We start from the raw sequence: 21,869 nt of genomic DNA on the forward strand, positions 1-21,869 counted from the left end.
CGTTAATCAAGTGTTTTCGGGATTCGAAAGCATTTTCCTATGGATCACCCCCAATAAAAATGTTGACCGTATTAATTACGTTCATTACAATGTCCAACGATTGGGTAATTATACAGCTGAATCATTTGCAGCGGTCCATGAACAATTGGCTACGACGTCATTGATGCCGTTCCAAAATAGAATTGCGTTGGACATGCTATTGGCTAAGGAACATGGTGTGTGCGGAATGTTTGGTGATGCATGTTGTACTTTCATCCCCAACAACATGGCACCAGTGGGGCGACTCACCCGGGCGTTGGAAGGACTAAGGACACTGAATAAAAAGATGAAAGATCATTCAGGTGTACGCACCGATATTTGGTCTGATTGGATGAAAACGTTCGGAAGCTGGAAAGGCCTCATCATGTCTGTGCTAGTTGCTGTGGCTATTTTTACTGCAATAATGATTTTATGCGGTTGTTGCTGTATTCCATGTGTTAGATCACTCACTGTTCGGTTGATCGAGAAAACCGTTGGCCCGTTGTCACCGAAGGGCCAATATACCCTGGTGACTCAACATGAGCCGCGGGGGGGAAGAAAGGACCGACAGTGTGCTGGTCGCTGCTTGCTAGAGAAACTGGTGATGACCTCATAAATGAGGTCATGAGAGGGAATAAAGGGAAATGTACTTTCGGCAGTTTGCAAACATATTTGATTAAGGCTGCATTAGACATATATAATCATATCAATATAATTTCTAGTGTGCTCGTGTGGTGATTAATAAGTGGAAAGGAATGTGCAGGCTACAATGAATTTGTTCTCTACAAAGAATTGTGGAACAGGATGTCCAGACAGGGAGGATATCTCAAGGCCGGTGAGGAACAACTCGTCTTTGTGGTCCAGACACCTGTGCTGAGCAGGGGAAAAACCCAAACGAGGAGGAGACGACCATCGACCATCGACTATCGACCAATCACCACACAATATTTTGCATGCTTGAATATTCATATTGTGTTTCTTTAAAACTGCGCAACCCGGAAGAATGTGTTGTCTTTTGATGGTCACAGAAGGCACACTAGTTTTTGTGTTAAGGACCCGAGACCCAGGCGCCTGTATTATCTTGCTTTGTCAGGATTAAACAATTGGTAAATTCGGCCTCATTGATCTACTGGTCTTCTCTTTGACAGAACGAACTCGCAAAATTGTTAGGTGTACCAGTGTGTGGATTAGGACGTAACAATTTTTGTTTTGTCAATTGTAGTTCACGTCTTTTACCGCTAGAGAGCAGACTATGTACAGTGAATAAAGAGGCTGGCTCCCTGTGAACTCAAAGCAGCAGTCTTTATCCGTAAAAAAACACAAAAAAAAACCCACACTGCGCTTCCATGTAGGGTTTTTCCACTTTTCATGACATTTACTTTGATACAGCAAGAAGTCTTGGCTTTCAGGGGCGATTGTATCTATAGAATGCATTATTTTGCTATCAACCATGGCTTACGGCCATACTACCCTGAGAACGCCCGATCTCGTCCGATCTCGTAAACTAAGCAGGGTCGGGCCTGGTTAGTACTTGGATGGGAGACCGCCTGGGAATACCAGGTGCTGTAAGCTTTTTTTTTTTTTTTTCCACTTCAATTGTTAAAGCAAATTTTGACAACACCCATTACGTATGGCATTCGGAAACTGCAAGCCGAGTTTTAACTCCGACATTGAAACTATACCCGAGTTTCAAATCTATATTGTGTGGCGTCATCCATAGCATTGTAGTTCACGTCTTTTACCGCTAGAGAGCAGACTATGTACAGTGAATAAAGAGGCTGGCTCCCTGTGAACTCAAAGCAGCAGTCTTTATCAGTAAAAAGAAAAAAAAAAAAAAAACATTGCACTTCCATGTAGGGTTTTTCCACTTTTCATGACATTTACTTTGATACAGCAAAATGCAGGTCGCAATGGCAAATTTGTGCTACCACATAAAAAGCTATCAATAACTTTTCATGATAGCCATGTTTCCATGAAACGCCAAGTCTTGGTTTTCAGGGGCGATTGTTTCTATAAAATGCATGATTTTGTGATTACCCATGGCTTACGGCCATACTACCCTGAGAACGCCCGATCTCGGAAGCTAAGCAGGGTCGGGCCTGGTTAGTACTTGGATGGGAGACCGCCTGGGAATACCAGGTGCTGTAAGCTTTTTTTTTCTTTTTCCACTTCAATTGTTAAAGCAAATTTTGACAACACCCATTACGTATGGCATTCGGAAACTGCAAGCCGAGTTTTAACTCCGACATTGAAACTATACCCGAGTTTCAAATCTATATTGTGTGGCGTCATCCATAGCATTGTAGTTCACGTCTTTTACCGCTAGAGAGCAGACTATGTACAGTGAATAAAGAGGCTGGCTCCCTGTGAACTCAAAGCAGCAGTCTTTATCCGTAAAAAAAAAAAAAAAACACATTGCACTTCCATGTAGGGTTTTTCCACTTTTCATGACATTTACTTTGATACAGCAAAATGCAGGTCGCAATGGCAAATTTGTGCTACCACATAAAAAGCTGTCAATAACTTTTCATGATAGCCATGTTTCCATGAAACGCCAAGTCTTGGTTTTCAGGGGCGATTGTATCTATAAAATGCATTATTTTGCACTCAACCATGGCTTACGGCCATACTACCCTGAGAACGCCCGATCTCGTCCGATCTCGGAAGCTAAGCAGGGTCGGGCCTGGTTAGTACTTGGATGGGAGACCGCCTGGGAATACCAGGTGCTGTAAGCTTTTTTTTTTTTTTTTTCCACTTCAATTGTTAAAGCAAATTTTGACAACACCCATTACTATGGCATTCGGAAACTGCAAGCCGAGTTTTAACTCCGACATTGAAACTATACCCGAGTTTCAAATCTATATTGTGTGGCGTCATCCATAGCATTGTAGTTCACGTCTTTTACCGCGAGAGAGCAGACTATGTACAGTGAATAAAGAGGCTGGCTCCCTGTGAACTCAAAGCAGCAGTCTTTATCCGTAAAAAAAACAAAAAAAAAACACATTGCACTTCCATGTAGGGTTTTTCCACTTTTCATGACATTTACTTTGATACAGCAAAATGCAGGTCGCAATGGCAAATTTGTGCTACCACATAAAAAGCTATCAATAACTTTTCATGATAGCCATGTTTCCATGAAACGCCAAGTCTTGGTTTTCAGGGGCGATTGTATCTATAAAATGCATTATTTTGTGATTACCCATGGCTTACGGCCATACTACCCTGAGAACGCCCGATCTCGTCCGATCTCGGAAGCTAAGCAGGGTCGGGCCTGGTTAGTACTTGGATGGGAGACCGCCTGGGAATACCAGGTGCTGTAAGCTTTTTTTTTCTTTTTCCACTTCAATTGTTAAAGCAAATTTTGACAACACCCATTACGTATGGCATTCGGAAACTGCAAGCCGAGTTTTAACTCCGACATTGAAACTATACCCGAGTTTCAAATCTATATTGTGTGGCGTCATCCATAGCATTGTAGTTCACGTCTTTTACCGCTAGAGAGCAGACTATGTACAGTGAATAAAGAGGCTGGCTCCCTGTGAACTCAAAGCAGCAGTCTTTATCCGTAAAAAAAAAAAAAAAACATTGCACTTCCATGTAGGGTTTTTCCACTTTTCATGACATTTACTTTGATACAGCAAAATGCAGGTCGCAATGGCAAATTTGTGCTACCACATAAAAAGCTGTCAATAACTTTTCATGATAGCCATGTTTCCATGAAACGCCAAGTCTTGGTTTTCAGGGGCGATTGTATCTATAAAATGCATTATTTTGCACTCAACCATGGCTTACGGCCATACTACCCTGAGAACGCCCGATCTCGTCCGATCTCGGAAGCTAAGCAGGGTCGGGCCTGGTTAGTACTTGGATGGGAGACCGCCTGGGAATACCAGGTGCTGTAAGCTTTTTTTTTTTTTTTTTTCCACTTCAATTGTTAAAGCAAATTTTGACAACACCCATTACGTATGGCATTCGGAAACTGCAAGCCGAGTTTTAACTCCGACATTGAAACTATACCCGAGTTTCAAATCTATATTGTGTGGCGTCATCCATAGCATTGTAGTTCACGTCTTTTACCGCTAGAGAGCAGACTATGTACAGTGAATAAAGAGGCTGGCTCCCTGTGAACTCAAAGCAGCAGTCTTTATCCGTAAAAAAAAAAAAAAAAAACACATTGCACTTCCATGTAGGGTTTTTCCACTTTTCATGACATTTACTTTGATACAGCAAAATGCAGGTCGCAATGGCAAATTTGTGCTACCACATAAAAAGCTATCAATAACTTTTCATGATAGCCATGTTTCCATGAAACGCCAAGTCTTGGTTTTCAGGGGCGATTGTATCTATAAAATGCATGATTTTGTGATTACCCATGGCTTACGGCCATACTACCCTGAGAACGCCCGATCTCGGAAGCTAAGCAGGGTCGGGCCTGGTTAGTACTTGGATGGGAGACCGCCTGGGAATACCAGGTGCTGTAAGCTTTTTTTTTCTTTTTCCACTTCAATTGTTAAAGCAAATTTTGACAACACCCATTACGTATGGCATTCGGAAACTGCAAGCCGAGTTTTAACTCCGACATTGAAACTATACCCGAGTTTCAAATCTATATTGTGTGGCGTCATCCATAGCATTGTAGTTCACGTCTTTTACCGCTAGAGAGCAGACTATGTACAGTGAATAAAGAGGCTGGCTCCCTGTGAACTCAAAGCTGCAGTCTTTATCCGTAAAAAAAAAAAAAAAAAACACATTGCACTTCCATGTAGGGTTTTTCCACTTTTCATGACATTTACTTTGATACAGCAAAATGCAGGTCGCAATGGCAAATTTGTGCTACCACATAAAAAGCTGTCAATAACTTTTCATGATAGCCATGTTTCCATGAAACGCCAAGTCTTGGTTTTCAGGAGCGATTGTATCTATATAATGCATTATTTTGCACTCAACCATGGCTTACGGCCATACTACCCTGAGAACGCCCGATCTCGTCCGATCTCGGAAGCTATGCAGGGTCGGGCCTGGTTAGTACTTGGGTGGGAGACCGCCTGGGAATACCAGGTGCTGTAAGCTTTTTTTTTTCTTTTTCCACTTCAATTGTTAAAGCAAATTTTGACAACACCCATTACGTATGGCATTCGGAAACTGCAAGCCGAGTTTTAACTCCGACATTGAAACTATACCCGAGTTTCAAATCTATATTGTGTGGCGTCATCCATAGCATTGTAGTTCACGTCTTTTACCGCTAGAGAGCAGACTATGTACAGTGAATAAAGAGGCTGGCTCCCTGTGAACTCAAAGCAGCAGTCTTTATCCGTAAAAAAAAAAAAAAAAACATTGCACTTCCATGTAGGGTTTTTCCACTTTTCATGACATTTACTTTGATACAGCAAAATGCAGGTCGCAATGGCAAATTTGTGCTACCACATAAAAAGCTGTCAATAACTTTTCATGATAGCCATGTTTCCATGAAACGCCAAGTCTTGGTTTTCAGGGGCGATTGTATCTATAAAATGCATTATTTTGCACTCAACCATGGCTTACGGCCATACTACCCTGAGAACGCCCGATCTCGTCCGATCTCGGAAGCTAAGCAGGGTCGGGCCTGGTTAGTACTTGGATGGGAGACCGCCTGGGAATACCAGGTGCTGTAAGCTTTTTTTTTCTTTTTCCACTTCAATTGTTAAAGCAAATTTTGACAACACCCATTACGTATGGCATTCGGAAACTGCAAGCCGAGTTTTAACTCCGACATTGACACTATACCCGAGTTTCAAATCTATATTGTGTGGCGTCATCCATAGCATTGTAGTTCACGTCTTTTACCGCTAGAGAGCAGACTATGTACAGTGAATAAAGAGGCTGGCTCCCTGTGAACTCAAAGCAGCAGTCTTTATCAGTAAAAAAACAAAAACAAAACACATTGCACTTCCATGTAGGGTTTTTCCACTTTTCATGACATTTACTTTGATACAGCAAAATGCAGGTCGCAATGGCAAATTTGTGCTACCACATAAAAAGCTGTCAATAACTTTTCATGATAGCCATGTTTCCATGAAACGCCAAGTCTTGGTTTTCAGGGGCGATTGTATCTATAAAATGCATTATTTTGCACTCAACCATGGCTTACGGCCATACTACCCTGAGAACGCCCGATCTCGTCCGATCTCGGAAGCTAAGCAGGGTCGGGCCTGGTTAGTACTTGGATGGGAGACCGCCTGGGAATACCAGGTGCTGTAAGCTTTTTTTTTTCTTTTTCCACTTCAATTGTTAAAGCAAATTTTGACAACACCCATTACGTATGGCATTCGGAAACTGCAAGCCGAGTTTTAACTCCGACATTGAAACTATACCCGAGTTTCAAATCTATATTGTGTGGCGTCATCCATAGCATTGTAGTTCACGTCTTTTACCGCTAGAGAGCAGACTATGTACAGTGAATAAAGAGGCTGGCTCCCTGTGAACTCAAAGCAGCAGTCTTTATCCGTAAAAAAAAAACAAAAAAACATTGCACTTCCATGTAGGGTTTTTCCACTTTTCATGACATTTACTTTGATACTAGCAAAATGCAGGTCGCAATGGCAAATTTGTGCTACCACATAAAAAGCTGTCAATAACTTTTCATGATAGCCATGTTTCCATGAAACGCCAAGTCTTGGTTTTCAGGGGCGATTGTATCTATAAAATGCATTATTTTGCGCTCAACCATGGCTTACGGCCATACTACCCTGAGAACGCCCGATCTCGTCCGATCTCGGAAGCTAAGCAGGGTCGGGCCTGGTTAGTACTTGGATGGGAGACCGCCTGGGAATACCAGGTGCTGTAAGCTTTTTTTTTCTTTTTCCACTTCAATTGTTAAAGCAAATTTTGACAACACCCATTACGTATGGCATTCGGAAACTGCAAGCCGAGTTTTAACTCCGACATTGAAACTATACCCGAGTTTCAAATCTATATTGTGTGGCGTCATCCATAGCATTGTAGTTCACGTCTTTTACCGCTAGAGAGCAGACTATGTACAGTGAATAAAGAGGCTGGCTCCCTGTGAACTCAAAGCAGCAGTCTTTATCCGTAAAAAAAAAAAAAAAAAACACATTGCACTTCCATGTAGGGTTTTTCCACTTTTCATGACATTTACTTTGATACAGCAAAATGCAGGTCGCAATGGCAAATTTGTGCTACCACATAAAAAGCTGTCAATAACTTTTCATGATAGCCATGTTTCCATGAAACGCCAAGTCTTGGTTTTCAGGGGCGATTGTATCTATAAAATGCATTATTTTGCACTCAACCATGGCTTACGGCCATACTACCCTGAGAACGCCCGATCTCGTCCGATCTCGGAAGCTAAGCAGGGTCGGGCCTGGTTAGTACTTGGATGGGAGACCGCCTGGGAATACCAGGTGCTGTAAGCTTTTTTTTTTTTTTTTCCACTTCAATTGTTAAAGCAAATTTTGACAACACCCATTACGTATGGCATTCGGAAACTGCAAGCCGAGTTTTAACTCCGACATTGAAACTATACCCGAGTTTCAAATCTATATTGTGTGGCGTCATCCATAGCATTGTAGTTCACGTCTTTTACCGCTAGAGAGCAGACTATGTACAGTGAATAAAGAGGCTGGCTCCCTGTGAACTCAAAGCAGCAGTCTTTATCCGTAAAAAAAAAAAAAAAAAAACACATTGCACTTCCATGTAGGGTTTTTCCACTTTTCATGACATTTACTTTGATACAGCAAAATGCAGGTCGCAATGGCAAATTTGTGCTACCACATAAAAAGCTGTCAATAACTTTTCATGATAGCCATGTTTCCATGAAACGCCAAGTCTTGGTTTTCAGGGGCGATTGTATCTATAAAATGCATTATTTTGCACTCAACCATGGCTTACGGCCATACTACCCTGAGAACGCCCGATCTCGTCCGATCTCGGAAGCTAAGCAGGGTCGGGCCTGGTTAGTACTTGGATGGGAGACCGCCTGGGAATACCAGGTGCTGTAAGCTTTTTTTTTTCTTTTTCCACTTCAATTGTTAAAGCAAATTTTGACAACACCCATTACGTATGGCATTCGGAAACTGCAAGCCGAGTTTTAACTCCGACATTGAAACTATACCCGAGTTTCAAATCTATATTGTGTGGCGTCATCCATAGCATTGTAGTTCACGTCTTTTACCGCTAGAGAGCAGACTATGTACAGTGAATAAAGAGGCTGGCTCCCTGTGAACTCAAAGCAGCAGTCTTTATCCGTAAAAAAAAAAAAAAAAAACACATTGCACTTCCATGTAGGGTTTTTCCACTTTTCATGACATTTACTTTGATACAGCAAAATGCAGGTCGCAATGGCAAATTTGTGCTACCACATAAAAAGCTGTCAATAACTTTTCATGATAGCCATGTTTCCATGAAACGCCAAGTCTTGGTTTTCAGGGGCGATTGTATCTATAAAATGCATTATTTTGCACTCAACCATGGCTTACGGCCATACTACCCTGAGAACGCCCGATCTCGTCCGATCTCGGAAGCTAAGCAGGGTCGGGCCTGGTTAGTACTTGGATGGGAGACCGCCTGGGAATACCAGGTGCTGTAAGCTTTTTTTTTTCTTTTTCCACTTCAATTGTTAAAGCAAATTTTGACAACACCCATTACGTATGGCATTCGGAAACTGCAAGCCGAGTTTTAACTCCGACATTGAAACTATACCCGAGTTTCAAATCTATATTGTGTGGCGTCATCCATAGCATTGTAGTTCACGTCTTTTACCGCTAGAGAGCAGACTATGTACAGTGAATAAAGAGGCTGGCTCCCTGTGAACTCAAAGCAGCAGTCTTTATCCGTAAAAAAAAAAAAAAAAAACACATTGCACTTCCATGTAGGGTTTTTCCACTTTTCATGACATTTACTTTGATACAGCAAAATGCAGGTCGCAATGGCAAATTTGTGCTACCACATAAAAAGCTGTCAATAACTTTTCATGATAGCCATGTTTCCATGAAACGCCAAGTCTTGGTTTTCAGGGGCGATTGTATCTATAAAATGCATTATTTTGCACTCAACCATGGCTTACGGCCATACTACCCTGAGAACGCCCGATCTCGTCCGATCTCGGAAGCTAAGCAGGGTCGGGCCTGGTTAGTACTTGGATGGGAGACCGCCTGGGAATACCAGGTGCTGTAAGCTTTTTTTTTCTTTTTCCACTTCAATTGTTAAAGCAAATTTTGACAACACCCATTACGTATGGCATTCGGAAACTGCAAGCCGAGTTTTAACTCCGACATTGAAACTATACCCGAGTTTCAAATCTATATTGTGTGGCGTCATCCATAGCATTGTAGTTCACGTCTTTTACCGCTAGAGAGCAGACTATGTACAGTGAATAAAGAGGCTGGCTCCCTGTGAACTCAAAGCAGCAGTCTTTATCCGTAAAAAAAAAAAAAAAAACACATTGCACTTCCATGTAGGGTTTTTCCACTTTTCATGACATTTACTTTGATACAGCAAAATGCAGGTCGCAATGGCAAATTTGTGCTACCACATAAAAAGCTGTCAATAACTTTTCATGATAGCCATGTTTCCATGAAACGCCAAGTCTTGGTTTTCAGGGGCGATTGTATCTATAAAATGCATTATTTTGCGCTCAACCATGGCTTACGGCCATACTACCCTGAGAACGCCCGATCTCGTCCGATCTCGGAAGCTAAGCAGGGTCGGGCCTGGTTAGTACTTGGATGGGAGACCGCCTGGGAATACCAGGTGCTGTAAGCTTTTTTTTTCTTTTTCCACTTCAATTGTTAAAGCAAATTTTGACAACACCCATTACGTATGGCATTCGGAAACTGCAAGCCGAGTTTTAACTCCGACATTGAAACTATACCCGAGTTTCAAATCTATATTGTGTGGCGTCATCCATAGCATTGTAGTTCACGTCTTTTACCGCTAGAGAGCAGACTATGTACAGTGAATAAAGAGGCTGGCTCCCTGTGAACTCAAAGCAGCAGTCTTTATCCGTAAAAAAAAAAAAAAAAAACACATTGCACTTCCATGTAGGGTTTTTCCACTTTTCATGACATTTACTTTGATACAGCAAAATGCAGGTCGCAATGGCAAATTTGTGCTACCACATAAAAAGCTGTCAATAACTTTTCATGATAGCCATGTTTCCATGAAACGCCAAGTCTTGGTTTTCAGGGGCGATTGTATCTATAAAATGCATTATTTTGCACTCAACCATGGCTTACGGCCATACTACCCTGAGAACGCCCGATCTCGTCCGATCTCGGAAGCTAAGCAGGGTCGGGCCTGGTTAGTACTTGGATGGGAGACCGCCTGGGAATACCAGGTGCTGTAAGCTTTTTTTTTTCTTTTTCCACTTCAATTGTTAAAGCAAATTTTGACAACACCCATTACGTATGGCATTCGGAAACTGCAAGCCGAGTTTTAACTCCGACATTGAAACTATACCCGAGTTTCAAATCTATATTGTGTGGCGTCATCCATAGCATTGTAGTTCACGTCTTTTACCGCTAGAGAGCAGACTATGTACAGTGAATAAAGAGGCTGGCTCCCTGTGAACTCAAAGCAGCAGTCTTTATCCGTAAAAAAAACAAAAAAAAAACACATTGCACTTCCATGTAGGGTTTTTCCACTTTTCATGACATTTACTTTGATACAGCAAAATGCAGGTCGCAATGGCAAATTTGTGCTACCACATAAAAAGCTGTCAATAACTTTTCATGATAGCCATGTTTCCATGAAACGCCAAGTCTTGGTTTTCAGGGGCGATTGTATCTATAAAATGCATTATTTTGCACTCAACCATGGCTTACGGCCATACTACCCTGAGAACGCCCGATCTCGTCCGATCTCGGAAGCTAAGCAGGGTCGGGCCTGGTTAGTACTTGGATGGGAGACCGCCTGGGAATACCAGGTGCTGTAAGCTTTTTTTTTCTTTTTCCACTTCAATTGTTAAAGCAAATTTTGACAACACCCATTACGTATGGCATTCGGAAACTGCAAGCCGAGTTTTAACTCCGACATTGAAACTATACCCGAGTTTCAAATCTATATTGTGTGGCGTCATCCATAGCATTGTAGTTCACGTCTTTTACCGCTAGAGAGCAGACTATGTACAGTGAATAAAGAGGCTGGCTCCCTGTGAACTCAAAGCAGCAGTCTTTATCCGTAAAAAAAAAAAAAAAAAACACATTGCACTTCCATGTAGGGTTTTTCCACTTTTCATGACATTTACTTTGATACAGCAAAATGCAGGTCGCAATGGCAAATTTGTGCTACCACATAAAAAGCTGTCAATAACTTTTCATGATAGCCATGTTTCCATGAAACGCCAAGTCTTGGTTTTCAGGGGCGATTGTATCTATAAAATGCATTATTTTGCACTCAACCATGGCTTACGGCCATACTACCCTGAGAACGCCCGATCTCGTCCGATCTCGGAAGCTAAGCAGGGTCGGGCCTGGTTAGTACTTGGATGGGAGACCGCCTGGGAATACCAGGTGCTGTAAGCTTTTTTTTTTCTTTTTTCCACTTCAATTGTTAAAGCAAATTTTGACAACACCCATTACGTATGGCATTCGGAAACTGCAAGCCGAGTTTTAACTCCGACATTGAAACTATACCCGAGTTTCAAATCTATATTGTGTGGCGTCATCCATAGCATTGTAGTTCACGTCTTTTACCGCTAGAGAGCAGACTATGTACAGTGAATAAAGAGGCTGGCTCCCTGTGAACTCAAAGCAGCAGTCTTTATCCGTAAAAAAAAAAAAAAAAAACACATTGCACTTCCATGTAGGGTTTTTCCACTTTTCATGACATTTACTTTGATACAGCAAAATGCAGGTCGCAATGGCAAATTTGTGCTACCACATAAAAAGCTGTCAATAACTTTTCATGATAGCCATGTTTCCATGAAACGCCAAGTCTTGGTTTTCAGGGGCGATTGTATCTATAAAATGCATTATTTTGCACTCAACCATGGCTTACGGCCATACTACCCTGAGAACGCCCGATCTCGTCCGATCTCGGAAGCTAAGCAGGGTCGGGCCTGGTTAGTACTTGGATGGGAGACCGCCTGGGAATACCAGGTGCTGTAAGCTTTTTTTTTTCTTTTTCCACTTCAATTGTTAAAGCAAATTTTGACAACACCCATTACGTATGGCATTCGGAAACTGCAAGCCGAGTTTTAACTCCGACATTGAAACTATACCCGAGTTTCAAATCTATATTGTGTGGCGTCATCCATAGCATTGTAGTTCACGTCTTTTACCGCTAGAGAGCAGACTATGTACAGTGAATAAAGAGGCTGGCTCCCTGTGAACTCAAAGCAGCAGTCTTTATCCGTAAAAAAAAAAAAAAAAAACACATTGCACTTCCATGTAGGGTTTTTCCACTTTTCATGACATTTACTTTGATACAGCAAAATGCAGGTCGCAATGGCAAATTTGTGCTACCACATAAAAAGCTGTCAATAACTTTTCATGATAGCCATGTTTCCATGAAACGCCAAGTCTTGGTTTTCAGGGGCGATTGTATCTATAAAATGCATTATTTTGCACTCAACCATGGCTTACGGCCATACTACCCTGAGAACGCCCGATCTCGTCCGATCTCGGAAGCTAAGCAGGGTCGGGCCTGGTTAGTACTTGGATGGGAGACCGCCTGGGAATACCAGGTGCTGTAAGCTTTTTTTTTCTTTTTCCACTTCAATTGTTAAAGCAAATTTTGACAACACCCATTACGTATGGCATTCGGAAACTGCAAGCCGAGTTTTAACTCCGACATTGAAACTATACCCGAGTTTCAAATCTATATTGTGTGGCGTCATCCATAGCATTGTAGTTCACGTCTTTTACCGCTAGAGAGCAGACTATGTACAGTGAATAAAGAGGCTGGCTCCCTGTGAACTCAAAGCAGCAGTCTTTATCCGTAAAAAAAAAAAAAAAAAACACATTGCACTTCCATGTAGGGTTTTTCCACTTTTCATGACATTTACTTTGATACAGCAAAATGCAGGTCGCAATGGCAAATTTGTGCTACCACATAAAAAGCTGTCAATAACTTTTCATGATAGCCATGTTTCCATGAAACGCCAAGTCTTGGTTTTCAGGGGCGATTGTATCTATAAAATGCATTATTTTGCACTCAACCATGGCTTACGGCCATACTACCCTGAGAACGCCCGATCTCGTCCGATCTCGGAAGCTAAGCAGGGTCGGGCCTGGTTAGTACTTGGATGGGAGACCGCCTGGGAATACCAGGTGCTGTAAGCTTTTTTTTTTCTTTTTCCACTTCAATTGTTAAAGCAAATTTTGACAACACCCATTACGTATGGCATTCGGAAACTGCAAGCCGAGTTTTAACTCCGACATTGAAACTATACCCGAGTTTCAAATCTATATTGTGTGGCGTCATCCATAGCATTGTAGTTCACGTCTTTTACCGCTAGAGAGCAGACTATGTACAGTGAATAAAGAGGCTGGCTCCCTGTGAACTCAAAGCAGCAGTCTTTATCCGTAAAAAAAAAAAAAAAAAACACATTGCACTTCCATGTAGGGTTTTTCCACTTTTCATGACATTTACTTTGATACAGCAAAATGCAGGTCGCAATGGCAAATTTGTGCTACCACATAAAAAGCTGTCAATAACTTTTCATGATAGCCATGTTTCCATGAAACGCCAAGTCTTGGTTTTCAGGGGCGATTGTATCTATAAAATGCATTATTTTGCACTCAACCATGGCTTACGGCCATACTACCCTGAGAACGCCCGATCTCGTCCGATCTCGGAAGCTAAGCAGGGTCGGGCCTGGTTAGTACTTGGATGGGAGACCGCCTGGGAATACCAGGTGCTGTAAGCTTTTTTTTTTCTTTTTCCACTTCAATTGTTAAAGCAAATTTTGACAACACCCATTACGTATGGCATTCGGAAACTGCAAGCCGAGTTTTAACTCCGACATTGAAACTATACCCGAGTTTCAAATCTATATTGTGTGGCGTCATCCATAGCATTGTAGTTCACGTCTTTTACCGCTAGAGAGCAGACTATGTACAGTGAATAAAGAGGCTGGCTCCCTGTGAACTCAAAGCAGCAGTCTTTATCCGTAAAAAAAAAAAAAAAAACACATTGCACTTCCATGTAGGGTTTTTCCACTTTTCATGACATTTACTTTGATACAGCAAAATGCAGGTCGCAATGGCAAATTTGTGCTACCACATAAAAAGCTGTCAATAACTTTTCATGATAGCCATGTTTCCATGAAACGCCAAGTCTTGGTTTTCAGGGGCGATTGTATCTATAAAATGCATTATTTTGCACTCAACCATGGCTTACGGCCATACTACCCTGAGAACGCCCGATCTCGTCCGATCTCGGAAGCTAAGCAGGGTCGGGCCTGGTTAGTACTTGGATGGGAGACCGCCTGGGAATACCAGGTGCTGTAAGCTTTTTTTTTTCTTTTTCCACTTCAATTGTTAAAGCAAATTTTGACAACACCCATTACGTATGGCATTCGGAAACTGCAAGCCGAGTTTTAACTCCGACATTGAAACTATACCCGAGTTTCAAATCTATATTGTGTGGCGTCATCCATAGCATTGTAGTTCACGTCTTTTACCGCTAGAGAGCAGACTATGTACAGTGAATAAAGAGGCTGGCTCCCTGTGAACTCAAAGCAGCAGTCTTTATCCGTAAAAAAAAAAAAAAAAAACACATTGCACTTCCATGTAGGGTTTTTCCACTTTTCATGACATTTACTTTGATACAGCAAAATGCAGGTCGCAATGGCAAATTTGTGCTACCACATAAAAAGCTGTCAATAACTTTTCATGATAGCCATGTTTCCATGAAACGCCAAGTCTTGGTTTTCAGGGGCGATTGTATCTATAAAATGCATTATTTTGCACTCAACCATGGCTTACGGCCATACTACCCTGAGAACGCCCGATCTCGTCCGATCTCGGAAGCTAAGCAGGGTCGGGCCTGGTTAGTACTTGGATGGGAGACCGCCTGGGAATACCAGGTGCTGTAAGCTTTTTTTTTTTTTTTTTCCACTTCAATTGTTAAAGCAAATTTTGACAACACCCATTACGTATGGCATTCGGAAACTGCAAGCCGAGTTTTAACTCCGACATTGAAACTATACCCGAGTTTCAAATCTATATTGTGTGGCGTCATCCATAGCATTGTAGTTCACGTCTTTTACCGCTAGAGAGCAGACTATGTACAGTGAATAAAGAGGCTGGCTCCCTGTGAACTCAAAGCAGCAGTCTTTATCCGTAAAAAAACAAAAAAAAAAACACATTGCACTTCCATGTAGGGTTTTTCCACTTTTCATGACATTTACTTTGATACAGCAAAATGCAGGTCGCAATGGCAAATTTGTGCTACCACATAAAAAGCTATCAATAACTTTTCATGATAGCCATGTTTCCATGAAACGCCAAGTCTTGGTTTTCAGGGGCGATTGTTTCTATAAAATGCATTATTTTGCACTCAACCATGGCTTACGGCCATACTACCCTGAGAACGCCCGATCTCGTCCGATCTCGGAAGCTAAGCAGGGTCGGGCCTGGTTAGTACTTGGATGGGAGACCGCCTGGGAATACCAGGTGCTGTAAGCTTTTTTTTTTTTTTTTTCCACTTCAATTGTTAAAGCAAATTTTGACAACACCCATTACTATGGCATTCGGAAACTGCAAGCCGAGTTTTAACTCCGACATTGAAACTATACCCGAGTTTCAAATCTATATTGTGTGGCGTCATCCATAGCATTGTAGTTCACGTCTTTTACCGCTAGAGAGCAGACTATGTACAGTGAATAAAGAGGCTGGCTCCCTGTGAACTCAAAGCAGCAGTCTTTATCCGTAAAAAAAAAAAAAAAAAACACATTGCACTTCCATGTAGGGTTTTTCCACTTTTCATGACATTTACTTTGATACAGCAAAATGCAGGTCGCAATGGCAAATTTGTGCTACCACATAAAAAGCTATCAATAACTTTTCATGATAGCCATGTTTACATGAAACGCCAAGTCTTGGTTTTCAGGGGCGATTGTATCTATAAAATGCATTATTTGTGCACTCAACCATGGCTTACGGCCATACTACCCTGAGAACGCCCGATCTCGTCCGATCTCGGAAGCTAAGCAGGGTCGGGCCTGGTTAGTACTTGGATGGGAGACCGCCTGGGAATACCAGGTGCTGTAAGCTTTTTTTTTTCTTTTTCCACTTCAATTGTTAAAGCAAATTTTGACAACACCCATTACGTATGGCATTCGGAAACTGCAAGCCTAGTTTTAACTCCGACATTGAAACTATACCCGAGTTTCAAATCTATATTGTGTGGCGTCATCCATAGCATTGTAGTTCACGTCTTTTACCGCTAGAGAGCAGACTATGTACAGTGAATAAAGAGGCTGGCTCCCTGTGAACTCAAAGCAGCAGTCTTTATCCGTAAAAAAAAAAAAAAAAACACATTGCACTTCCATGTAGGGTTTTTCCACTTTTCATGACATTTACTTTGATACAGCAAAATGCAGGTCGCAATGGCAAATTTGTGCTACCACATAAAAAGCTGTCAATAACTTTTCATGATAGCCATGTTTCCATGAAACGCCAAGTCTTGGTTTTCAGGGGCGATTGTATCTATAAAATGCATTATTTTGCACTCAACCATGGCTTACGGCCATACTACCCTGAGAACGCCCGATCTCGTCCGATCTCGGAAGCTAAGCAGGGTCGGGCCTGGTTAGTACTTGGATGGGAGACCGCCTGGGAATACCAGGTGCTGTAAGCTTTTTTTTTTTTTTTTTTCCACTTCAATTGTTAAAGCAAATTTTGACAACACCCATTACGTATGGCATTCGGAAACTGCAAGCCGAGTTTTAACTCCGACATTGAAACTATACCCGAGTTTCAAATCTATATTGTGTGGCGTCATCCATAGCATTGTAGTTCACGTCTTTTACCGCTAGAGAGCAGACTATGTACAGTGAATAAAGAGGCTGGCTCCCTGTGAACTCAAAGCAGCAGTCTTTATCCGTAAAAAAAAAAAAAAAAAACACATTGCACTTCCATGTAGGGTTTTTCCACTTTTCATGACATTTACTTTGATACAGCAAAATGCAGGTCGCAATGGCAAATTTGTGCTACCACATAAAAAGCTGTCAATAACTTTTCATGATAGCCATGTTTCCATGAAACGCCAAGTCTTGGTTTTCAGGGGCGATTGTATCTATAAAATGCATTATTTTGCACTCAACCATGGCTTACGGCCATACTACCCTGAGAACGCCCGATCTCGTCCGATCTCGGAAGCTAAGCAGGGTCGGGCCTGGTTAGTACTTGGATGGGAGACCGCCTGGGAATACCAGGTGCTGTAAGCTTTTTTTTTTCTTTTTCCACTTCAATTGTTAAAGCAAATTTTGACAACACCCATTACGTATGGCATTCGGAAACTGCAAGCCGAGTTTTAACTCCGACATTGAAACTATACCCGAGTTTCAAATCTATATTGTGTGGCGTCATCCATAGCATTGTAGTTCACGTCTTTTACCGCTAGAGAGCAGACTATGTACAGTGAATAAAGAGGCTGGCTCCCTGTGAACTCAAAGCAGCAGTCTTTATCCGTAAAAAAAAAAAAAAAAACACATTGCACTTCCATGTAGGGTTTTTCCACTTTTCATGACATTTACTTTGATACAGCAAAATGCAGGTCGCAATGGCAAATTTGTGCTACCACATAAAAAGCTGTCAATAACTTTTCATGATAGCCATGTTTCCATGAAACGCCAAGTCTTGGTTTTCAGGGGCGATTGTATCTATAAAATGCATTATTTTGCACTCAACCATGGCTTACGGCCATACTACCCTGAGAACGCCCGATCTCGTCCGATCTCGGAAGCTAAGCAGGGTCGGGCCTGGTTAGTACTTGGATGGGAGACCGCCTGGGAATACCAGGTGCTGTAAGCTTTTTTTTTTTCTTTTTCCACTTCAATTGTTAAAGCAAATTTTGACAACACCCATTACGTATGGCATTCGGAAACTGCAAGCCGAGTTTTAACTCCGACATTGACACTATACCCGAGTTTCAAATCTATATTGTGTGGCGTCATCCATAGCATTGTAGTTCACGTCTTTTACCGCTAGAGAGCAGACTATGTACAGTGAATAAAGAGGCTGGCTCCCTGTGAACTCAAAGCAGCAGTCTTTATCCGTAAAAAAAAAAAAAAAAAACACATTGCACTTCCATGTAGGGTTTTTCCACTTTTCATGACATTTACTTTGATACAGCAAAATGCAGGTCGCAATGGCAAATTTGTGCTACCACATAAAAAGCTGTCAATAACTTTTCATGATAGCCATGTTTCCATGAAACGCCAAGTCTTGGTTTTCAGGGGCGATTGTATCTATAAAATGCATTATTTTGCACTCAACCATGGCTTACGGCCATACTACCCTGAGAACGCCCGATCTCGTCCGATCTCGGAAGCTAAGCAGGGTCGGGCCTGGTTAGTACTTGGATGGGAGACCGCCTGGGAATACCAGGTGCTGTAAGCTTTTTTTTTTCTTTTTCCACTTCAATTGTTAAAGCAAATTTTGACAACACCCATTACGTATGGCATTCGGAAACTGCAAGCCGAGTTTTAACTCCGACATTGAAACTATACCCGAGTTTCAAATCTATATTGTGTGGCGTCATCCATAGCATTGTAGTTCACGTCTTTTACCGCTAGAGAGCAGACTATGTACAGTGAATAAAGAGGCTGGCTCCCTGTGAACTCAAAGCAGCAGTCTTTATCCGTAAAAAAAAAAAAAAAAACACATTGCACTTCCATGTAGGGTTTTTCCACTTTTCATGACATTTACTTTGATACAGCAAAATGCAGGTCGCAATGGCAAATTTGTGCTACCACATAAAAAGCTGTCAATAACTTTTCATGATAGCCATGTTTCCATGAAACGCCAAGTCTTGGTTTTCAGGGGCGATTGTATCTATAAAATGCATTATTTTGCACTCAACCATGGCTTACGGCCATACTACCCTGAGAACGCCCGATCTCGTCCGATCTCGGAAGCTAAGCAGGGTCGGGCCTGGTTAGTACTTGGATGGGAGACCGCCTGGGAATACCAGGTGCTGTAAGCTTTTTTTTTTCTTTTTCCACTTCAATTGTTAAAGCAAATTTTGACAACACCCATTACTATGGCATTCGGAAACTGCAAGCCGAGTTTTAACTCCGACATTGAAACTATACCCGAGTTTCAAATCTATATTGTGTGGCGTCATCCATAGCATTGTAGTTCACGTCTTTTACCGCGAGAGAGCAGACTATGTACAGTGAATAAAGAGGCTGGCTCCCTGTGAACTCAAAGCAGCAGTCTTTATCCGTAAAAAAAAAAAAAAAAAACACATTGCACTTCCATGTAGGGTTTTTCCACTTTTCATGACATTTACTTTGATACAGCAAAATGCAGGTCGCAATGGCAAATTTGTGCTACCACATAAAAAGCTGTCAATAACTTTTCATGATAGCCATGTTTCCATGAAACGCCAAGTCTTGGTTTTCAGGGGCGATTGTATCTATAAAATGCATTATTTTGCACTCAACCATGGCTTACGGCCATACTACCCTGAGAACGCCCGATCTCGTCCGATCTCGGAAGCTAAGCAGGGTCGGGCCTGGTTAGTACTTGGATGGGAGACCGCCTGGGAATACCAGGTGCTGTAAGCTTTTTTTTTTCTTTTTCCACTTCAATTGTTAAAGCAAATTTTGACAACACCCATTACGTATGGCATTCGGAAACTGCAAGCCGAGTTTTAACTCCGACATTGAAACTATACCCGAGTTTCAAATCTATATTGTGTGGCGTCATCCATAGCATTGTAGTTCACGTCTTTTACCGCTAGAGAGCAGACTATGTACAGTGAATAAAGAGGCTGGCTCCCTGTGAACTCAAAGCAGCAGTCTTTATCCGTAAAAAAAAAAAAAAAAACACATTGCACTTCCATGTAGGGTTTTTCCACTTTTCATGACATTTACTTTGATACAGCAAAATGCAGGTCGCAATGGCAAATTTGTGCTACCACATAAAAAGCTGTCAATAACTTTTCATGATAGCCATGTTTCCATGAAACGCCAAGTCTTGGTTTTCAGGGGCGATTGTATCTATAAAATGCATTATTTTGCACTCAACCATGGCTTACGGCCATACTACCCTGAGAACGCCCGATCTCGTCCGATCTCGGAAGCTAAGCAGGGTCGGGCCTGGTTAGTACTTGGATGGGAGACCGCCTGGGAATACCAGGTGCTGTAAGCTTTTTTTTTTTTTTTTTTCCACTTCAATTGTTAAAGCAAATTTTGACAACACCCATTACGTATGGCATTCGGAAACTGCAAGCCGAGTTTTAACTCCGACATTGACACTATACCCGAGTTTCAAATCTATATTGTGTGGCGTCATCCATAGCATTGTAGTTCACGTCTTTTACCGCTAGAGAGCAGACTATGTACAGTGAATAAAGAGGCTGGCTCCCTGTGAACTCAAAGCAGCAGTCTTTATCCGTAAAAAAAAAAAAAAAAAACACATTGCACTTCCATGTAGGGTTTTTCCACTTTTCATGACATTTACTTTGATACAGCAAAATGCAGGTCGCAATGGCAAATTTGTGCTACCACATAAAAAGCTATCAATAACTTTTCATGATAGCCATGTTTCCATGAAACGCCAAGTCTTGGTTTTCAGGGGCGATTGTTTCTATAAAATGCATGATTTTGTGATTCAACCATGGCTTACGGCCATACTACCCTGAGAACGCCCGATCTCGTCCGATCTCGGAAGCTAAGCAGGGTCGGGCCTGGTTAGTACTTGGATGGGAGACCGCCTGGGAATACCAGGTGCTGTAAGCTTTTTTTTTCTTTTTCCACTTCAATTGTTAAAGCAAATTTTGACAACACCCATTACGTATGGCATTCGGAAACTGCAAGCCGAGTTTTAACTCCGACATTGAAACTATACCCGAGTTTCAAATCTATATTGTGTGGCGTCATCCATAGCATTGTAGTTCACGTCTTTTACCGCTAGAGAGCAGACTATGTACAGTGAATAAAGAGGCTGGCTCCCTGTGAACTCAAAGCAGCAGTCTTTATCCGTAAAAAAAAAAAAAAAACACATTGCACTTCCATGTAGGGTTTTTCCACTTTTCATGACATTTACTTTGATACAGCAAAATGCAGGTCGCAATGGCAAATTTGTGCTACCACATAAAAAGCTGTCAATAACTTTTCATGATAGCCATGTTTCCATGAAACGCCAAGTCTTGGTTTTCAGGGGCGATTGTATCTATAAAATGCATTATTTTGCACTCAACCATGGCTTACGGCCATACTACCCTGAGAACGCCCGATCTCGTCCGATCTCGGAAGCTAAGCAGGGTCGGGCCTGGTTAGTACTTGGATGGGAGACCGCCTGGGAATACCAGGTGCTGTAAGCTTTTTTTTTTTTTTTTTTCCACTTCAATTGTTAAAGCAAATTTTGACAACACCCATTACGTATGGCATTCGGAAACTGCAAGCCGAGTTTTAACTCCGACATTGAAACTATACCCGAGTTTCAAATCTATATTGTGTGGCGTCATCCATAGCATTGTAGTTCACGTCTTTTACCGCGAGAGAGCAGACTATGTACAGTGAATAAAGAGGCTGGCTCCCTGTGAACTCAAAGCAGCAGTCTTTATCCGTAAAAAAAAAAAAAAAAACACATTGCACTTCCATGTAGGGTTTTTCCACTTTTCATGACATTTACTTTGATACAGCAAAATGCAGGTCGCAATGGCAAATTTGTGCT

The 21,869-nt window shown here is 41.8% G+C and overlaps 33 non-coding genes and 2 pseudogenes across 33 annotated transcripts; all 35 read left to right on the top strand.

Annotated features, from left to right (window-relative positions):
- The first annotated feature begins 1,471 nt into the window (after positions 1 to 1,471).
- LOC119118651 lies at positions 1,472 to 1,590 on the top strand. Its single transcript, XR_005096844.1, has one exon. It is a non-coding gene; the product is annotated as a 5S ribosomal RNA (ribosomal RNA).
- Positions 1,591 to 2,060: 470 nt separating this feature from the next.
- Positions 2,061 to 2,169, top strand: LOC119118652 (annotated as a pseudogene).
- Positions 2,170 to 2,634: 465 nt separating this feature from the next.
- On the top strand, positions 2,635 to 2,753 carry LOC119118608. Its single transcript, XR_005096804.1, has one exon. It is a non-coding gene; the product is annotated as a 5S ribosomal RNA (ribosomal RNA).
- A 469-nt stretch (positions 2,754 to 3,222) lies between these two features.
- On the top strand, positions 3,223 to 3,341 carry LOC119118620. The gene has a single exon (XR_005096815.1). It is a non-coding gene; the product is annotated as a 5S ribosomal RNA (ribosomal RNA).
- A 463-nt stretch (positions 3,342 to 3,804) lies between these two features.
- Positions 3,805 to 3,923, top strand: LOC119118632. Its single transcript, XR_005096826.1, has one exon. It is a non-coding gene; the product is annotated as a 5S ribosomal RNA (ribosomal RNA).
- A 470-nt stretch (positions 3,924 to 4,393) lies between these two features.
- On the top strand, positions 4,394 to 4,502 carry LOC119118653 (annotated as a pseudogene).
- A 467-nt stretch (positions 4,503 to 4,969) lies between these two features.
- Positions 4,970 to 5,088, top strand: LOC119118649. The gene has a single exon (XR_005096842.1). It is a non-coding gene; the product is annotated as a 5S ribosomal RNA (ribosomal RNA).
- A 465-nt stretch (positions 5,089 to 5,553) lies between these two features.
- On the top strand, positions 5,554 to 5,672 carry LOC119118644. The gene has a single exon (XR_005096837.1). It is a non-coding gene; the product is annotated as a 5S ribosomal RNA (ribosomal RNA).
- Positions 5,673 to 6,139: 467 nt separating this feature from the next.
- Positions 6,140 to 6,258, top strand: LOC119118655. Its single transcript, XR_005096845.1, has one exon. It is a non-coding gene; the product is annotated as a 5S ribosomal RNA (ribosomal RNA).
- A 467-nt stretch (positions 6,259 to 6,725) lies between these two features.
- LOC119118609 lies at positions 6,726 to 6,844 on the top strand. The gene has a single exon (XR_005096805.1). It is a non-coding gene; the product is annotated as a 5S ribosomal RNA (ribosomal RNA).
- Positions 6,845 to 7,311: 467 nt separating this feature from the next.
- Positions 7,312 to 7,430, top strand: LOC119118610. The gene has a single exon (XR_005096806.1). It is a non-coding gene; the product is annotated as a 5S ribosomal RNA (ribosomal RNA).
- Positions 7,431 to 7,899: 469 nt separating this feature from the next.
- LOC119118612 lies at positions 7,900 to 8,018 on the top strand. Its single transcript, XR_005096807.1, has one exon. It is a non-coding gene; the product is annotated as a 5S ribosomal RNA (ribosomal RNA).
- Positions 8,019 to 8,486: 468 nt separating this feature from the next.
- On the top strand, positions 8,487 to 8,605 carry LOC119118613. Its single transcript, XR_005096808.1, has one exon. It is a non-coding gene; the product is annotated as a 5S ribosomal RNA (ribosomal RNA).
- Positions 8,606 to 9,073: 468 nt separating this feature from the next.
- On the top strand, positions 9,074 to 9,192 carry LOC119118614. The gene has a single exon (XR_005096809.1). It is a non-coding gene; the product is annotated as a 5S ribosomal RNA (ribosomal RNA).
- A 466-nt stretch (positions 9,193 to 9,658) lies between these two features.
- On the top strand, positions 9,659 to 9,777 carry LOC119118615. The gene has a single exon (XR_005096810.1). It is a non-coding gene; the product is annotated as a 5S ribosomal RNA (ribosomal RNA).
- Positions 9,778 to 10,244: 467 nt separating this feature from the next.
- On the top strand, positions 10,245 to 10,363 carry LOC119118616. The gene has a single exon (XR_005096811.1). It is a non-coding gene; the product is annotated as a 5S ribosomal RNA (ribosomal RNA).
- Positions 10,364 to 10,832: 469 nt separating this feature from the next.
- LOC119118617 lies at positions 10,833 to 10,951 on the top strand. Its single transcript, XR_005096812.1, has one exon. It is a non-coding gene; the product is annotated as a 5S ribosomal RNA (ribosomal RNA).
- Positions 10,952 to 11,418: 467 nt separating this feature from the next.
- LOC119118618 lies at positions 11,419 to 11,537 on the top strand. The gene has a single exon (XR_005096813.1). It is a non-coding gene; the product is annotated as a 5S ribosomal RNA (ribosomal RNA).
- Positions 11,538 to 12,006: 469 nt separating this feature from the next.
- On the top strand, positions 12,007 to 12,125 carry LOC119118619. Its single transcript, XR_005096814.1, has one exon. It is a non-coding gene; the product is annotated as a 5S ribosomal RNA (ribosomal RNA).
- A 468-nt stretch (positions 12,126 to 12,593) lies between these two features.
- On the top strand, positions 12,594 to 12,712 carry LOC119118621. The gene has a single exon (XR_005096816.1). It is a non-coding gene; the product is annotated as a 5S ribosomal RNA (ribosomal RNA).
- A 467-nt stretch (positions 12,713 to 13,179) lies between these two features.
- On the top strand, positions 13,180 to 13,298 carry LOC119118622. Its single transcript, XR_005096817.1, has one exon. It is a non-coding gene; the product is annotated as a 5S ribosomal RNA (ribosomal RNA).
- Positions 13,299 to 13,766: 468 nt separating this feature from the next.
- LOC119118623 lies at positions 13,767 to 13,885 on the top strand. The gene has a single exon (XR_005096818.1). It is a non-coding gene; the product is annotated as a 5S ribosomal RNA (ribosomal RNA).
- Positions 13,886 to 14,352: 467 nt separating this feature from the next.
- LOC119118624 lies at positions 14,353 to 14,471 on the top strand. Its single transcript, XR_005096819.1, has one exon. It is a non-coding gene; the product is annotated as a 5S ribosomal RNA (ribosomal RNA).
- Positions 14,472 to 14,939: 468 nt separating this feature from the next.
- LOC119118625 lies at positions 14,940 to 15,058 on the top strand. Its single transcript, XR_005096820.1, has one exon. It is a non-coding gene; the product is annotated as a 5S ribosomal RNA (ribosomal RNA).
- A 470-nt stretch (positions 15,059 to 15,528) lies between these two features.
- On the top strand, positions 15,529 to 15,647 carry LOC119118626. The gene has a single exon (XR_005096821.1). It is a non-coding gene; the product is annotated as a 5S ribosomal RNA (ribosomal RNA).
- A 469-nt stretch (positions 15,648 to 16,116) lies between these two features.
- Positions 16,117 to 16,235, top strand: LOC119118628. Its single transcript, XR_005096822.1, has one exon. It is a non-coding gene; the product is annotated as a 5S ribosomal RNA (ribosomal RNA).
- A 467-nt stretch (positions 16,236 to 16,702) lies between these two features.
- LOC119118629 lies at positions 16,703 to 16,821 on the top strand. Its single transcript, XR_005096823.1, has one exon. It is a non-coding gene; the product is annotated as a 5S ribosomal RNA (ribosomal RNA).
- A 470-nt stretch (positions 16,822 to 17,291) lies between these two features.
- Positions 17,292 to 17,410, top strand: LOC119118630. The gene has a single exon (XR_005096824.1). It is a non-coding gene; the product is annotated as a 5S ribosomal RNA (ribosomal RNA).
- Positions 17,411 to 17,877: 467 nt separating this feature from the next.
- LOC119118631 lies at positions 17,878 to 17,996 on the top strand. Its single transcript, XR_005096825.1, has one exon. It is a non-coding gene; the product is annotated as a 5S ribosomal RNA (ribosomal RNA).
- A 469-nt stretch (positions 17,997 to 18,465) lies between these two features.
- LOC119118633 lies at positions 18,466 to 18,584 on the top strand. The gene has a single exon (XR_005096827.1). It is a non-coding gene; the product is annotated as a 5S ribosomal RNA (ribosomal RNA).
- A 467-nt stretch (positions 18,585 to 19,051) lies between these two features.
- LOC119118634 lies at positions 19,052 to 19,170 on the top strand. The gene has a single exon (XR_005096828.1). It is a non-coding gene; the product is annotated as a 5S ribosomal RNA (ribosomal RNA).
- Positions 19,171 to 19,637: 467 nt separating this feature from the next.
- LOC119118635 lies at positions 19,638 to 19,756 on the top strand. The gene has a single exon (XR_005096829.1). It is a non-coding gene; the product is annotated as a 5S ribosomal RNA (ribosomal RNA).
- Positions 19,757 to 20,223: 467 nt separating this feature from the next.
- Positions 20,224 to 20,342, top strand: LOC119118636. The gene has a single exon (XR_005096830.1). It is a non-coding gene; the product is annotated as a 5S ribosomal RNA (ribosomal RNA).
- Positions 20,343 to 20,813: 471 nt separating this feature from the next.
- On the top strand, positions 20,814 to 20,932 carry LOC119118637. Its single transcript, XR_005096831.1, has one exon. It is a non-coding gene; the product is annotated as a 5S ribosomal RNA (ribosomal RNA).
- Positions 20,933 to 21,397: 465 nt separating this feature from the next.
- On the top strand, positions 21,398 to 21,516 carry LOC119118638. Its single transcript, XR_005096832.1, has one exon. It is a non-coding gene; the product is annotated as a 5S ribosomal RNA (ribosomal RNA).
- Positions 21,517 to 21,869: the final 353 nt, after the last annotated feature.

This window comes from Syngnathus acus, unplaced genomic scaffold (assembly GCF_901709675.1).
Source record: "Syngnathus acus unplaced genomic scaffold, fSynAcu1.2, whole genome shotgun sequence".
Taxonomy (NCBI): Eukaryota; Metazoa; Chordata; class Actinopteri; order Syngnathiformes; family Syngnathidae; genus Syngnathus; species Syngnathus acus.